At 35.0% G+C, this 17,872-nt stretch overlaps 1 protein-coding gene across 2 annotated transcripts in view; it reads left to right on the plus strand.

Moving 5' to 3' along the window:
- Positions 1-3,934: 3,934 nt before the first annotated feature.
- LOC131671466 (GTP-binding protein Di-Ras2) overlaps positions 3,935-17,872 on the plus strand; it is a 79,384-nt gene continuing 65,446 nt past the window's right edge. For both annotated transcript variants that reach the window (XM_058947906.1, XM_058947907.1), the window contains exon 1: positions 3,935-4,089. The gene's annotated coding sequence lies outside the window, so the exon portion shown is untranslated. The remainder of the gene's footprint in view (positions 4,090-17,872) is intronic.

The raw sequence follows: 17,872 nt of genomic DNA on the forward strand, positions 1-17,872 counted from the left end.
TACTATGTTATTGACTCAAAAAAATAAATTCAATACTGCAATATCATGAATCTCTGCAACAAAAATACTTTGCATTCACACTGACCTGAGACCGAAAACGCGAAATGTTCGCGTCAAATCATGGATCAAGAACTGTACTTAAAGATAGTCGAAAAGGTATCGCAAACTTATTATGATTAGAACGGGAAAGTCGAAAGTTTCGTTTCACATTTGCTCGCCGGACTCATCAGCATGGCTATTGGGAATAGGCATTGCCATGGACATTGACATCACAAAAATATCAAGTATATTAATTTTCACGCTTCACGAACGAACGAATTGAAAACAATTCACCTCGTTACTGACTCAACCTGTTGTTTCCTTATCGTTAATTTTCTCTTTTTCCGTGAGCCATCCTTTCTCTTAGCTTTTCCGCACAAGAACGCCTTGGCTTTTCCGCGCATTTTTCAAATGACACGATTCAGTTTTTGTTGTCATTCTTTAATAGTTGTCTGTAACATGAACTCTAGTGATATTTTCTCTATTACTGCCGATCTACTTAGTGCAAGATTAATCGCGATTTGACGGACGAAGCAACAAGATCAATTCCACAGAGTCACAACTTCTAGTGGTAATCCCAAGTGTCCCGGCAATTAAGGCACATACACTTACTAAGACGAATCGCCCATGCCGAGTACTATCAGCGAGCTGCAGAAATTTCACTTTCAGATTCATGAGTTGAAGCTTGCAATCCGATTGGCCTTAGCTCCCGTTCGTTATATTTGCTCGATTTATCCCTCTTAATTGAATCAGCAATGCTGCACTAACCTGTATTTTTTCATGAAAAACCTTTTTCAGCTGCTTTTTACTTTGAACAAATAATAACATTTAATTAAAAAATAAAAAAGCTACAATTAATTAACAGAAGTTTAAGATAAAATGCAAATCAATTTACTATATTTTTATCTGTATCGCAAGCCCTATGATACACGAAAGTACGTGTCATGTTTTATTAAATATATACAAATTTCTGTACCATAGATTTTTTATATTTTCTTTTATGAAAACGAACTTTTAGGTATAACTTTTTCAAAATTGAACTTGAGATTGCTTTTCGTAAAACTTAGATTTTCAAGCAACTCTAATTTTCTTTAAGATTTTTTATTTTTTCATAAATTTTATGTTATTATAAAAAGTCATCTAATTTTTGCGTACATTAAGCAACGCCGCTGCCAGGAACAAACTTGTTAAGACTACTATAAAATTACAAGAAATAAAATGTTCGATTCCGTTCATTTAATTTCATCAATCCTTCGAAACACTAACCTCGCGAGGATTTCGCGGGGGAAGAAAAAAAAGTGCATTCGGGGAATATAATGCAAAATTTTGTCTTTTTATTTTTGTCACGCTTCATGAAGAATGCAAAGGTCTTTCGTACGATTACGTACATCAGTACTTCTCGTGCATATGAACCTACATATGCGGAGATACGTTTTTGACAAAAGGCTCAGCTGCCGTCGTACCGTGATAAAAATTTAGAGCATTTTCAAGAATATAAGCATGATGTGTTCTACACGTAGGAATTTGGTATAAAACGAGATATATTGCGCGAATTCTCGCAAGTAAATAAAAAGAGGCCACATCCTGGAATACGTACGGAATATTAATATTTGAAATATTGAGCTAAATACACCCGAAATTACTTTTACACGTAATATGCGATAAAAAAGGAACTGCGGATAACAGCACTATACTTTTGGTAACACCACAGGGCGTGAAAGTGATTTTAGCCTTCGTGTAGACGTTTACCCCCCCCCCCCCCCCACCGAGGGAAATAAGAGTAAAAAAGTCATACGACTGGAATCACTTATTCGTGTCGAGCGTATATTGAACATTATACTCTGCATGCATGGCCTGTATAAAATCCAATATTGCTCAGGTTTTGTTGTTCCCGGCAGATTATCAAAGAATGTGGCTGAAAGTTACACATTAATGAATTGCAAAGTTATAGATTGCATTTTTATCAGGATGTGTGCCCTTCAGCAATTTTATTTGAGTACAAGGTTTATACAGTGAAGTAATCTGGATAAAACAAGTTTCTGAAGCAGTCAGCTGGCAAATATAAGCTTTAAATTGGTTGGCTTTTGAATTTCAGCTGGACGGTGAGTTATATTGAAAAACGCGCTTAACGTTTGTCCGCGATGATATTCCGCTGCACGAAAGTTGAATGCATGGTTAGTAAAACTATAATCATTTTTATTTTTCATTCAAAATGAAAAGAAATAAACCGCTCCCACAGCTATAAATTAGTCAGTCAAAGGTCTGATGGTCAAAAATTGCAGCATTCCCCACAACCATCACGTTCAATACGAAACATATCACGTAAAGATAAAAATAGTCTTCGCGCGAGGCAATAAACTATAACCCTCAATATTTCCAAAAAATAAAAGAGCAACAACACAAAAGCTCAAGGCGAAATGGCCTCGCGTCGCGTCGTCGCGCAGCCAAAGCACGTGCCATTGTAAATAGACACATATGTACATCTAAGAGGACAAATCGGATAAACGTCTCTTCTGTACGAGCCCACTTGTACATTACAGTCGGCCAGCTAACGTGCTGGTACTGGCAATAACGAGAGGCATATTCAATCTCGTGTGGTCCTTTGATGTGTGTGCGTGTGCGCGTGTCTGGCGTGTCTGTTGCATCTCCGTCGCATGCGTGCGTAGTTTGTCGTGGAGCAGGAGAGGACTCAATTATTCGTGCCTTAAAATGGTCAGCAAGAAGATGGTGCTTTGATAGATTTCTAACTTCGAAAGGAAGTTTTTAATTATCAGCGGCGCGATCCGTCCCTCCGACATTTTCCACAACGAAGCGTTAAAATCTTATCGACCGACTCGGTATTAGAACAATGGTGAACATTACGGTGGCTTATCTCCGCTAACCAAATAACATGGCATTGCTGTGCAATTTGCGATAACATAATACAGTCGCGAGCTCGAAGTAGTCAAGTTGTCGACTGATAAAGCGTTCCCGCTGAATGCTTGAACGATGTTTAAATTGGCACACACAATAAGTAGCTTCATGAAAATGTAATTACAGCGGCAGCTTGCCTTGCACTTCAAAGAAAGCTTTAAGCTTGACAGCCACTACATCCAATATATTCAAAGTACCCGCGTGCCCACTTGCGTGTGTCAATGTTTGAACGGCGCCTTTCGTGTTCTTCGTGTTATTGTCAAGTAGAATGTTTACCCGTGTAATGCAACTCTACGCTCAGCTGGACACACGTACTTTATATAACGAATTATTATCTCTGGGGTAACATTTCGTGCGTTAACATGTTCGATTTTTACGATCAACTGGTTGATTGATGTGTTGTCGCACGTGGCGTTCTGGTTTCTTTTAATTCTGACCATGTAATACATGTGACTTACAGAGCCGTTTTTATTCTTATTACCATACATTTATACCCTATAAAAATTTATAACTACAGTGTATTTCTAATTTTTTTTCTTCGAAAGATAAAGTTCTATAAAAAGGTAATCGAACGTGATATTTTCAAAGCTAGTTGCTTACGAGCTGTCGGGACGAAAAACAATATCAATAACAAGTATTGAATTCTCGAATATCATATTGTAGTCCTAAATAATTTACAAAAGCATGAATTACGCAACAACAAGCATATTTAAAGAATCGAATGCTCCTGACTATCCTGTATTCGTGATACAATGTATCAGAAATATGACCTTTCACGCCAACACAAACATATCAGAGTGTACAGCCCCGTGAAAATAAAAGACTCGCGAGGGAAAATACGGCACCAACACTCGATGTCGATTGAACCCCTCTTGGTGAGAAAATGTATCTGCGCGCGCGCAAGTACGCAGCTTCGGCGGCGGCAGCAACGTGCTCTAACGCCGAGGGTATAGCAGGCAGTCGCGCGACAGTGCCGCTTAGTGTTAACGCCGAGACGCTTCGCCGTCGTTGTCGCATGATTCCTCGAGCTCTACTACTTACTCCGCGCGCTTGTTGCTTATTTGTTTTTAATACTCTCTTAAAACGTTGTGGTGTTTCAGTGCGCCGTCTTTTATTCTTTGTGACTGACATTTATTGGTGAGTAAATTATTATTTTTTAATTATTAAATGTCGTTTTTTATGACGTTCAGTGTCTATAACGAACTGATCTTCCTAGCTTTCACTTTTTTATAATTTGTCTTGTTAAAAATCAATGAGATACAGCTTTTCAAATAAATCTTTACAAAAACATCCTTTATTTATTTACTATTTAGGAATGAAATCACGGAATAAACATCAATACAGTTCTATCGTACCACTAACGGAATATCAATATTATAATTATCAACTATTACACGTACATGCAATTATTAGCGTATTATGCACGTACTGCTACACGCTTCGATGACATGATTATAATATTTCCATTCAGAAATTTCCGTAAATATCGTAATACGCATTGGTCGATTGTTCAATTAGATTAATTTTTTCAAATACTATTCCTAGATATCAGTCTACTTACTATTCACTCATGGAAAATAAATTGACTTTTGCGAGGAAGCAAATTTATATATTGTAAAATCGACCATCATATTTAAATAATCTATTAATCATCTCACTCTCATGTTGCCTATCTTCATAAATTATTAATCTACGCTATAAGTGCTTACATTAGTAAAATGCACACCTAAGTCCTATTGTAAATCTACAAATAGTTAATAATGTGTTATTGCAGATAACATACTTAAAAACGTAAAATCATTTCTTTTACTATGAAATTTCAGTCTACAAAAGGAAACCATTTCTATGATATAAATCGAATTTGAAAATGTTTCTTTATACATTTGAAACAAGCAAAAGTTATTTATTGAATTTTTAGAGGTTAAAGAAATCTATTAATTTATACACTCAACACAAGCTCGTTGATTTTTGCGCACAAAATGATATACAATAAATCTTGCCTGAAATCCTATGTAGTTACATACCAGTTGAATAATCAAGAGTGCTACTCCTCTCGAAAGTGTTAATATTTCAAATGATGCAAGTCAAACAGAAAGGCAACACATTGGTTGTATATGTATTTTTAATTTTTAAAAATAAACTTGTTTTTTATATCCAAGTAAATATTCATACGGAGATCGATGTAATTTAATTCGATCGCGCGTTAAATAAATATTATCGTTTCTACTAGGAGTAATATTCATTCATTTAAACAAAATTACAAAAAATAATATCCAAAGAGTCAGTAAAAACCTATAAAAAATAACATATCTTTGTCTATCTAATTGTCTCCCCATCTTTATCAAGTTTAGGATATTGCCTTCTTATTCAGGATTCAATTTCATGCTGACAAAATAATATTGCTACTCTGTTTTCCATCTCTTTAAAAATTCCTTGATGTCATTTAGTACGTGTACATCTTATTGCTCAACTTGCATGCAAACTTTTATGAAACTGCGGTTAGAAAACTTTCCCGACTATACCAGTTATAACTACAGATGGAGATAAAAATACATTTAACGATGTTTAAACGCTGCAATCCAAAGTTTAACATATTGTTCGCAATTCAGGCATAATTTTAATTGAGGTAAGTTTGTTAGTTTTGCTGACCTAAATAACTGTTGAATTTTAATATTTTTTCAAATTTAACTACACACGCATATTTAAAAAAATTCTTTCATACGTTTATTGTCCAATTTTGAAAGCTTACAAAGCTTTGAGTTTTAATAAGCCAAATTATTTTCAACGAAATTTCAGTTTATTGCAAACAAAAACTGAATCATTATTTGAAAAAGGCAATCACAATAAATATATGAATAGTCAATATTAGGACACCGGAGTATTACGTAATAGTAATTACGTAACAATATATAGTTCGATTTTAATTGTATCAATATTTGGGTGAACGAATATTTGCGTTTGCTAAAAATCGTTATTCACTATACAAACAGCAGCGCGTAAAATCGTTATTTTGATAGCGTGCAATACTATTGCAAAAACAAGCATCTGAGAAATCATACATATACTGTTTTTTAGTAAAGCCATTTGAAAAGAATAGCCTTTACAGTTTGAAATACTCATAGCAAAGTAGAAGGCAAAAACAATTTGCGTGAAAACCACCTCAAACAGACAAAACTTTCTGACCGCGCAATAATCGAGAAAAGTTGGGCGGCCACTCTCTCTGTTTGCCCTGGTGAGCGCTCCGAGATTTCCCACGCCGCTCGCTTGCGCGCGCAATTTCTCCTTCTCTTCCCTCCTTATTTTCCCGCTCGACCAACTCGCCAATATCGCTCTTCATATTTTATGGCGATCACATAGAGTCTCGACCGTCGTGCTCGACTTGTTTTCTCTTTTGTTGCTCAGATTAGATTTTATTTCTTCCTATGTATCAGCGATTCTTTTCTCCAACCACACGAGATTTTTTTTATCCAATCCAGATGATCTATTACTCAGTGTTTAACTAACGCTGATAATCAAACGCATTTTACTAATTCGAAACTCGTATTTATTTTAATTAATCACCGAAGATTTCAATACACTACGCATACTTATAAGTTGATGTATTAAAATTTTGAATGAATCACAAAAAATAATAAGGTCATAAAATTATAGAAAGTCCTAATGAAAAATGAAATTATCTATTCCTTTTGTAACCGATGAAAAATGTTTTAAAGTTGTCATACGTTACCAAAGTAACTGATGTCAACTGCTATGATCGATATGAGCGAACCCCTCGATAAGTAGAGTATAATCGACAAATAGCTTTATTATTTTCGTTCGATCACGATAATTAAGCCATCATGTATATAAATTCTGAAAAAAAATTGAAATTTGCTGTTAACTTTCCATTCAAATGGTCGAATAATCCAGTATAAGTCGATGGCAGAAATGATAATCAAAAACTGCTCAATAGAAATAAAATTAAAAATTCTATCAGTAGAAGATTAAAGTTATATATGGGAAAAGGTCAATAAGCTCATCGACGCAAGTTTTATTATTTTATTTTTATCGATCGATCTCATCTTTAATCAATGGAGCGCGCCGAGATTATATGACGTAAGATGTACGGCTATTCGAATCTTAGTTCTCTCTCTCTCTCTCTCTCTCTCTCTCTTTCGTGTGCAGATCCTGACAACCACGTGTTCAAGTCCCTAGAGAGGCACAAAAGCAGAATGGAATATGAAGAAAGTAGCTCCCTTGCGCTCTACTTTTCTCTCTTTTGTCTTTTATTCTCTCTCTCTCTCTCTCTCTCTCTCTCTCTCTCTCTCCCTCATTCTCACTCGGCTCGGCAGACCTTGATTTCTGTCTTCAAGAGCGTTGATTTTTCTAAGTGCATTTTCTCTATTTCGCGCGTCATAAACTTGAAAAAAATTAGGTCGGCAGACTTCATTTCGTCGACTCTTCTGAGATTGTTTTTTTAGGTGATATTAGTATAACTTCTAAAAGCCCAATACGATTCAACCTATTTTATTGAAAATTTACTACATACAGTCACATTTGAATTCTCCGAAACTAACTTATGTATGCAGTTTTCGATTTATGAAATTCAAGAATTTGAAGAATCAAATTTAAGAAAAAAAAACTACTATCCTCAACGATTTATACAAGTAAATATTAGTATAATCCTTAGTCTTTTTTTATCGAGTATTGCAATTGTGCTTGTGTCCTAAGTCTCATGGGGATGAGTGGATACAAATAAAAAATACAATAGTCACTTAAAGTATAGAGCTCGGCCATTCGATATATAGCATAGATTGAAGTGACCTTAATAAAATAATGGGATAGCAGCGAGGAAGAACGAGCCGATAAGAAAAGGAAAAGCTAATAATTTATTGACTGGTGTATATCGTTCGTAGCAGTTAGCGAGTTGAGAACCATTCAAAAGCTTGCTGTTTCACGTTGGTGTGTTCTTGTAAAACTTCATATATATATGAAGCCGTCGTAAGAGCGAAGATTGAGAGAGGCTTAATACTTTATTGAATACCTTATTTGTAATCCATACAATTATTACATTGCGAAAATGAAAGGAATCCACTGATGTATCACCAATCAACAGGATTTGATCCCTCAAACAAAAAAAAAAGAAAAACTCAGTCGAACTGAACGTTGGTTAAAGTTCTTCATTATTATTTAAGCCAACGCGCTTCCACACTTTGCAAAAGTTCTGTCGTATCCTCGTTAAATCTGTTTACGATGTGTCATTCAACGCGAGCATAAAGTACAAGCACCCAAGCACCGCTAAAAAGTAAATATTCTTTATTTTACTAAAACGTCAATCTTTATATGCACGCGAAATTTATTTTAATTTTTTATATGCTTGAGGGTTTTTTTTACCACTTTCTGCATTTAATAACAAAAATTTGAATAGCTTGCCTTTAGACATTAACTTAGCACGGACTGACATTTATTCTGAATGGACATTATGAATATTTCACTTTGACTGAAATGAATACTGCAAGTAAATTAATAAATGTTAATGTAATTAATTCTTGCTATATTAATTTATTTGTACTCACGTTTGATAATTATTTTATAATGATTAAAGATTATCATGGCTGATAATCATTTTTCATGCGCATCGACAGTTTAGCACGCATTGGACATTATCTTTCTCATGATTCAACATTAATTTATGCAAGCAAACATGCAATTGTAGTTTTGTCACTGCACAACTATAATAATATATGTTCATGTAAATTCAAGCATACGCGTAAAAGTAAATCGAGAGTAGAAAAGGGAGACGAAATGTTTTAGCTTCTCTACGAGTGAACGTGATTATACTTTTATGAAGCATTTGCAGAAATGATAACACTTTTCCGTTGAAAAATTTTTTCTCCAACGAAGAGAAAAAGCTGAGCGTCCGATAATGAAGTAACCTGTACCATATGTGTACGTGTATGCTGAAAATTTATGATGCTTAAACTTTCCATCGAATCTTTCTTACATGCACACACACACATCTGCTATCAGCTTGGGCAGCTGTCGTGAAATATCGTTTAGTAAACTCTAGTGATAATTCACCGAGGAAATTTAACTGCTATCCACGCTTCTATGTTTATATAATAGTGCTATCGATGAATTTATGGTAAATGTAATGTCATGTCACGTATAGAAAGTTATTTTTTGCAGATATTAACTTAGAAAGTGGATACGGTCAAAAATAATTTTTTCCTACAAAAATGTTTTTTATACTGTAATTATTTCTAAAATAACTTATAAAATGGACAAGTAATTTCTTTTTCAACTAAATAACTGTGAAAGTAGTTGGTTGATTTTTCTGCACTCGTAATTTTAACTTTACTCTATATCTCAGACAAAAATGAATTTCTTCTGAAATTTTAAATTAAGTCATAAATTCCATGAAAAGGTAAAATGTTTCATTGATTTATTCAAAATCAACAAAATATCGTTAGTTCATTTCCGTATCTTTACGTAAGTGTCCAAAAGTTATTATTTCTGGCATTGCTTACTGACGCCCATATTGATGACATAATTAAGAGAATAGCTTTGAATAAAAGAGTGACAGAAAAGAGAATGATGTAACAATTGGATAAATAAATTACGTCTGGAGATATTTCGCTTGAATGAATTATTAAAAGAAGTTTACTTTGTGAAATGGTCTTTTGTGTCGGCAATGTATAAAAGAAATATTATTAACATTGTGAAGTTCAGAGGAAAGAGATTTAATGAAAGATTTAAGAAAGATATACTCAAATGAAATAAATAATTATTGTTTAAGGAATACAAAGCTCCAAAGTTTTATCTAACGTAAATTTAATGTCAAACTAGAGACGTGTTTATACATCGTGTCGATTCCCTTCCAATGGATGCTAAGAGCCACAAATTTTTGTAAAATTAACAATGTTTGCTTTACCAATGTAAGTTGACTTTTACTTGCACCATATACATTTTCTTACATTTCATTTGGCCTAATGCCAACAAAAGATGTCATATTTCGTCACCGCAGATTAACTACGTTACACTTGTCGGTTACGCGAATCAAATAAATGTAACCGCAAAGCATCCAACCGCAGATTTATTACACGATACAATCGTACGCGGCGGATTGACGGCTTTGGCAGAATGACGGTATGTATCGATTGACTATGGGCGGGAGAACAATGTAGGCGAGCGAAGCCCACACGAGAACGCACCGAGTAACGCTCATCAGACTGACGAGCCGGAAGTACATTGTTATTAACAATGTACGCTGCAAAATCAGGGCGACCTGGGATGATGCCACTGATTTTGAGCTCCCGACATGCCGATAAATGGAATGCATCGAGAATCTTGCCGGAATTTTCAATCTATTCCCCGCTGCTTCTACTCCTGCCTTTTCCCAGAAAATATTTTGTTCCCATGATATTTGCATTCGCAGCGATGTACTGGTACAACTGCGGTACTCTATTTGTCTGCTTTTTTTACTGTGAAATGTTACCTTGGGTAATTAGCTGTTTCTCTTACATACATGATGGATCTCGTTGATTTGTGTATGGCTGAGAAATCACTCTCGTTTTTATTATAAATTAGAGTCGTGCATTATTGATTGACTCAATTGGAATTTCAAATAATCACTTTTATTATTTATCATTCGATTTTGTTAAATATATCTGGATGAATACTTTATCAACTTTCAAATAAATTTGTGAAATCAAAAATGTTACATTTTAAATTTCGCGTAAAAAAATAGTGAAAAGAAAACATTTAACGAAGTAAACATTACTATCGTTAGTATGACTGTCACGATGTACGATATTTCTATTTACCTTGTATTTAATTAGATACCTTCCTCTAAGTGCCACTCGAATCGAATTAAAGCAAACAAAGATAACACTGAAATTAACATTTGAATACTGTCAGAAATAGTACGAATAGAGATACAGTCGTACTATCGAGGATAAAAAAAATTTCACAATCAACGACATTTGTATTAATAGTGAATTTTTTTCTGGCGCCCTCGTCTCTCGTGTCGCGTTCGTGCCTAAGCGCAAATGAGATAAGGCAGACGTGCCTCCTCGCTTGGGAGTAGTATTTGCCAACAACGATGGCCATCTCGTCGTCATATCAATAAAAATACAGTTGTCAGCCTGATCTATATTCACGCTTGATAAGGAAAAGCGTGAATGAAAGGACGCATTAGATACACAGCGCATAAGTATTGTAGCCGTGGCGATAGTCGGGCGCAGTCGTACGATTGAACGCATTTGTATATAAATAATGCGATGACGACAATTTTTGTCTTCCACCTACTAACGCTAATGTTCGTTCTATTAACGTCTGTTTGAAATAATGGCTCAATTCTTTGTCAACGTCGTCAACTGTAATTATTAATTTTTCATAATTTGTTCTATATTAGAAGTATATAAAACTTATATCACTAATTATTTCTCTAATAATTGAAATTCAGGCTTTTTCAAAATACAATGTTTATACTATCTGAAAGAATGTGAAATTGCAAAATTCACAGAACACGTTTTAAGATGAAATGTTGAGAATGTTTGACAATCAACGGTTAGTGCGAGTATCGTAATTAGCTTGCACTCGCTATAACATTTCGACATAGTACGGAGGCAAGGAGAATAATAGAGAAGGTGAAATGAAGTGGCTTAGAAAGTGGTCATTAGACATTACCCGAGAGAACCGAAATTGCATCCGGGATAGCAAAATTTTGGTGAGCGCGCGTAACAGCTTATCTGTAAAATCAAGGTACACTTTTCCGATGGATTAATCGCAAGCTGATATGATTATTACAGGCTTTTCGATTTATGACGAAAATTCAGTTTACAATGCTATCGAGCCCACGTCACAATTCATTATAATTATTATCTGTTGATGAAATAACGGGATATAGTTTGTGAGATGAGTTGTGTTTAACCATTAATGCAAATATTTCAAATTCAACAAGCCCGACTGGACCTGAATTTTTTTACTTTGAAATTAAAAATTTTAATTTACTACAGTTCAGTTGATAGTTCTTTTAGAGCACTTAAAGTTCTACATTCATAATTTTTTTTCGAATCTTTACTCTCATTTTCGCAGAAAGACACTTCGTCCGAGTAGTACGTGAGTTCGTTTGTTAATCACCATGAATTTAATATTTCAAGAGCCTGCTGTCCGTCGAACTTTTCGATGGTCCTTCTTACAACTTACTTTTTTATTCTTCATTCCGTCTTCTTTTACGCTTGTTCGTGCAGGGAAACGAGTTTCTCCAGCAAACTGTAAGTGACTTTGCGCCTCAAAAGTAATAAATTTGCCTGAACTGCATACGTCTCGAGCTGACTTAATTTCCGGTACGTCTTCCGTTTGATGAATATATGTGATATACTGAAGAAGCTGATTTTTCAATTTCATATATTCAGCAATAAAATTGTGCACCAAATGTTATCATACCAATACAAAATACAAAAATACTTATTCTTGTTCATTACGGAACTATACCGTAGTGATTCAATTGCATGAAATAATTCAAGGTATGAATATTAAGTGCATCCCCTTTTAACCAAGTTTCTTGTAGTGAACTTTTTCCTGTCGCGTTATTTGCCGTACGCGACCGGAAATTTTAATTAGACATAAATATAGGATGAAGTATAAGAAAGAAAATATCTGCAGCTGCATCAATAAAAAAAAAGTTTCGCTCCGTTGAAACAGATCCCAGAAATCTCGCGAGATTCGCGCAAAGTTTCAATGAAATTATTAAGCAGTAGAGAAAGACCTAAATGCAATTGTCTATTACATTCGAAATACAGAATGGTAATCAAGAAAATGTCAGAAAAAGCTGAAGCAACGATGAATTTGTAAAATTCATTTATTTTAGTCAGTGCTGATTTCAAGTTAGAAAATGTATAATCGAATCGATTCCTCGAGGTGGCTGCTTCTTTTCCTCATTGCGGCAACTCAATCACCGAGACATGCCTCGTAATATAAGAAAGAATATAACTCGCAAATTACGCGGATGAAAAGAGTCATCGTCAAGTACTTTTTCACGCATGCGAGCAAAAAAAATGCGTGAATGAGAAAAATTTCCGACGCATCAATCACTTTGAACGCGCGACAAACATCTCGAGCTCCGCTATCATTATACACACAGAGTACACATGCTCCGTATAAAATAGACGAAAATTCACGGACGCATTACGGGAAGCGCCGAGTCAGCGTGACATAAATATTGGAAGAGGACCGAAAAAGAACGTAAGATGAGTAAACCTCGAACTCTTATTTCCACCTTAAGTAGGTTAATCACGAAGAAGCGGCGAAAGAGAGAGAGAGACTGCAGTTGCGGAACTTTTTTTCTTCGTTCTATCCCTCGGCTCTTATCTATTTTTCATATTCACTTTAGCAATTGCGCAATAGTGCCGCAATACCGTTACTCGCTGATGTCATTACCAGTCGATCGGTTTTTTCTTTTATTTTGAATTATCAATTGCTTTTTAATTATTTCATGCTGCGGATTTCACGCATATTTCATTAGCTTTGGAAGTAATTTCTCGTTTCAATGTATCAGTCAACAATAACGACAAAATAGTACCTGTTATCGTCCAAATACCTTTATCCCAAACAATCAAATTAGTTTTCACAAGGCACTGCTTGTTTTTTTGATATTTACATGAATTTCAGTTTCAAAATACTGAGGCTTTGTGCGTAGTCGAATACAAACTGCTTCATTCCATCGTAACTTGGGATCGTCGAAATTCGCTGATCAGCACCGGCCTAGTTTTGCAGGCGCTGTATACTCTCAATACATACAACGCAATTAAAGTCAACAGAGCTATATATTGCTAAGAAACTACCTACCTTGATAATAAATTTCAAAATTTGTTATGAAACAGCTGATACTCGTGTATTATTAAATATGAAAAGATTATCGAAAATATTTGATTATATATAACCGTTTAATTTTAACTGTCATTTTGTCTATTGAGTCTAATAGAAGATTCTACATGCGAATTCAATATTATCTTTTATCTAAAAATTGTAAATATACCAATTTCATTCCATCGAATATTATGTTTAACTTATAAATTCCTTTTTTGTCCAGGAATCCGTTCTTATAACAGTGAATATATCGTTAATGAAAGAACGCCTTCATCAAAAAATAAAAGCTGATGAAAACAAGATTTTTACGCATTAAATTACTATCAATCACAAATCGGTTATTCCCACTAACATCCATAACAATATCCGCGATACAGACTTTTCCTAGCTCTTCCCTCCCTTCGAAGACAACCGAGTTTCGGCAGACGATCCATAGTCCGAAGATGTCTCGTCCACCTTTCGGTACTTACGCTTAGTTAAAACTTTAACTGCCGTCCAACTCCACAACCCATGTTCCTCAAACTAATATTGTTAGGACATAACCACAAATGGAAACTCTTTGGGTTTCCTTTTCTTATCCAAGAAACTTGCTGTCAATGGCACTTCTCAAGAGATTCAAATAACTTTCAGGTATTTTTCAAGAGGATACACGGCCGTATTATTTTAATTCAATTGACAGTTGAAAGTGAAGATTGACAATTATATGTGCATGCATAAAATACAAACTATACCTAATATACAGCAATCAAGCAAATCATTAAAATCACAGTTAACGTATAGAATATTACGACCTAACTTTTGCACAATTACTCCAATAACAGCTGCCCGTTGTAACTTATCAAGACAAAGTTGTAAAATTATTATTAATTATAGTCGATCATATGTGAAATAAGTCATATAATAAATGAATTTGCCGGGCTAGAAATTAGGAGCGAGACTATGAATGCTGAGCTGGATTGCATAACAAGAGGAAGGTCGCTAGAATGACAAAATCGTTATTATGAATACATCATATTTATTGGTTGCAACCACAATAAACTAAATACCTCATTCTTAACTCGACAATACCACCTTCAATAGTGTATCATTAAATTAGACGATAAATTACAAGTTGATAGTTGAATATTAAATAAAATCCAGAGAACAAACACTCGAACAAGATATACGGTTTTGTCAATTCACACGTAAATAAAATCTATGTTATATCTAAGTTCGAACAACATTCAAATCTAATTACGGAGATTATAACGAATATTTCCTTACTTTGATTCGTAATTGAAGAATAATAACTCGCAATGCTCGGCTTTCTTGTACCACACACGGATATATATTGAAATCCGCAGCCGCCGCGTGGCTCGACACTGGCGAAGAAAATAGTCCGGGCCGGCTAAGCGTCGTTACCTCCAATGCACGACGAGATGTTCGATGGAGAATACTCGGTAATGGCGCAGTTCTTGATTTGATCTCTTGAACGATGTCGACTAGCGTGAGAGGCTTGATGTACGAGGCGTGCTCACGGTGATCTTCGTCCAGCGAGAAGCGTCGTCGCGCAGGTCGGACCTGTTACCTCGTGTGTGGCGGCCGAGCAAAGAAGAAGGAGCGCTGCCGTAGCTCGAGTCTTATAGCATGCTCGAGTTTTGGGATTGCGGCAGACCCACATGTGACGAACTGCCACGTACACATGCGAATATGATTTGAGTCATTCAAATCATCAAATCGATGCGTTACAAGGTTTAGCGAGCTCGCAATAATCGTAGCTTCATCACGAGTGAACTCTTTTATAGCCTGCATCAAAGGGTGCAGATACACCACGAAATGAAGCTGAGTAAACGAGAAAATTTTACAGGACAATAGTATTACCAATATATCTAATCGAGTGCAACCTTATGCAAGTGCTCATCGAAGTGACTAATTTCTCTTTGTTCACGCAATATTCTAAGATAAATAATCCACACATAGCATTGCTTGGGACGAAAGATTATTTATGACACAGGGCTGTGGCTTGACTATGTTTTCACGTCATAAATTTTCACGAGCGAGGAAATCGTTTTTAAGATCGTTGAGCATTAACCGTTTGATTTGTATTCTATTATGACAGGTCAGAAATTATCGAGACGTGCCATTCGTTATTCATTTGAGGAGCATTCAGTTCATCAGTTACACGTGGCAATAGTTGACAAACCGTTACAGGGCGCACTGTTAATTTTTATTTGTACGAAATATGACAATCATCTATATTCTAAAATAAACATATCTTTCATAGAAGCACGATAAATTTGAGTCGTGTTGTTTGACTTCTTGTCTACTTGGAATAATTATCAACGGCAACTTCGTTCAACGTTTTCAGAGATTTTTTCCTCGGAAATACTCATTCTGTAAACTAACGTAATTAAAAGACCATACGCATCAAATGCGATCTCGTTCTACTTTTCTCAAAGCAGTCATTTTCTATGCTAACGACGGAAGAAATAAGAAAGAAGTAGCGTAGTTTACGACTTCTACAGAAAGAAAGAGAAAAGGTGAAGCCGACGAAAACGCGTCAGTTTTGTATCCGACGTAGAAGCTGACTGAGGAGTAGAGCTAATATAACGCGAATCGCATGTTCCGTTGCTGCGTGGAATACTTTGTCTCGAGGAACCATGTAGCTTAGATTACAATTGAGACATTAAAGACCAAAGCAATGTCGATTTCTGCAGGGCGATTGCTCGTCGTCAGTTTTATTGACAAGCGATTTATAAATAACGATGCCAAAAGTTTATTTACAGTGATGAGCGCGACGTTCAACATAGCACACACGCGGTGAATGTTTAATCAACGAGGCCGTTCCTTTTCCCTTGACGTCGCGTCGGTGCTGCCTTCGTTCCGGAGTACAGACTGTATACAACTCCGAATTAGTATCTTGATCATTATTATGTTAGGGGAAACGCCCGCTTGCTCGATGCCTTACTTCTCGCCCTCGCTGCGTACTGATTTAGTCCTTTGAATTATGCAATAATTATTCGGTTCGAGATTCTTGTTCGAAATTTATATCTGCTTTTTGCGTCTTTCAAAATTCAAAAAAAACTAGGCTATAGATTCAATTTTAATGGACTTTCAAATTGCTTTTACACGTGCAAGATCAATCGATATTTAATGTGGCGAAATTTGATGGATTTATGAAATCGCGTCAGTTTAGAAATATGCCAGTAAATCGTATACTAGTTACGCTAAACATACATTATTTCTTTCACAAGCTTCGCATTCAGAAGTAATATCTCTGCGTTTTTCCGATTTTTAGAGCCGGAATCTTCATGCGATATTTGTAGCTTCACCTTTCTGACGTTTGTCCGGCTTGAATAACTCAAACTGGAAGTAAATTAACTGGAAGTAAATTTTAAGAACATCGGGATACATTACAGTGGAAAATAGAATGCATTTTGCGGTTAATCAATATGCACTTTTAATTATAAATCTTACATGTGATTAATCGTGCTTCTGTTTCCTGGTACACTGAGAAAAGAAATTAATTGATTCAGTTACGATTTGATTGATTCAACAAAACTTGTTTCATCCTTCATTACTCAGTTGAAATCATAAAATAGCTTCTTTGATTCAGTCACAATTTTATTGGGAAGGGTAAATATTTCATAAAATGAAAGATGAATTACACATTTCATCGAATTAATGAATATTTGTTTTTTTCTATGAAACGGAAGTATATAACCAATAAAATAGGTTTCATTGTATAGCCGAAGTTTAGATGACTAAATTCTTTATAGAAATTATGAAATAATTAATTCACTTTATAATGTTATTTGATCATTTCAATAAATTCATAACAACTACGAGTTGCTTAATAGAATGAGTGAAGCATCTCATTGACTCCAATGAATGTTTAATTAAATGGTAAAAAATATTTTTTTGCGGTCCAAGATATATTTGACCATCTAATTCATTGTGTCAATGTATGAAATATGTTATTGCATGAATAATACAACCATATTGAAAATATACATGGATTTCAGCCAAACTATTAATAGAGCTGATTAAATATTTAATCATTCTAATAGTGTTTGAGTAATGTTTCAAT

The sequence above is a fragment of the Phymastichus coffea genome, unplaced genomic scaffold (assembly GCF_024137745.1).
Source record: "Phymastichus coffea isolate CEN01 unplaced genomic scaffold, Cenicafe_Pcof_1.1 PCOF00126, whole genome shotgun sequence".
Classification (NCBI taxonomy): Eukaryota; Metazoa; Arthropoda; class Insecta; order Hymenoptera; family Eulophidae; genus Phymastichus; species Phymastichus coffea.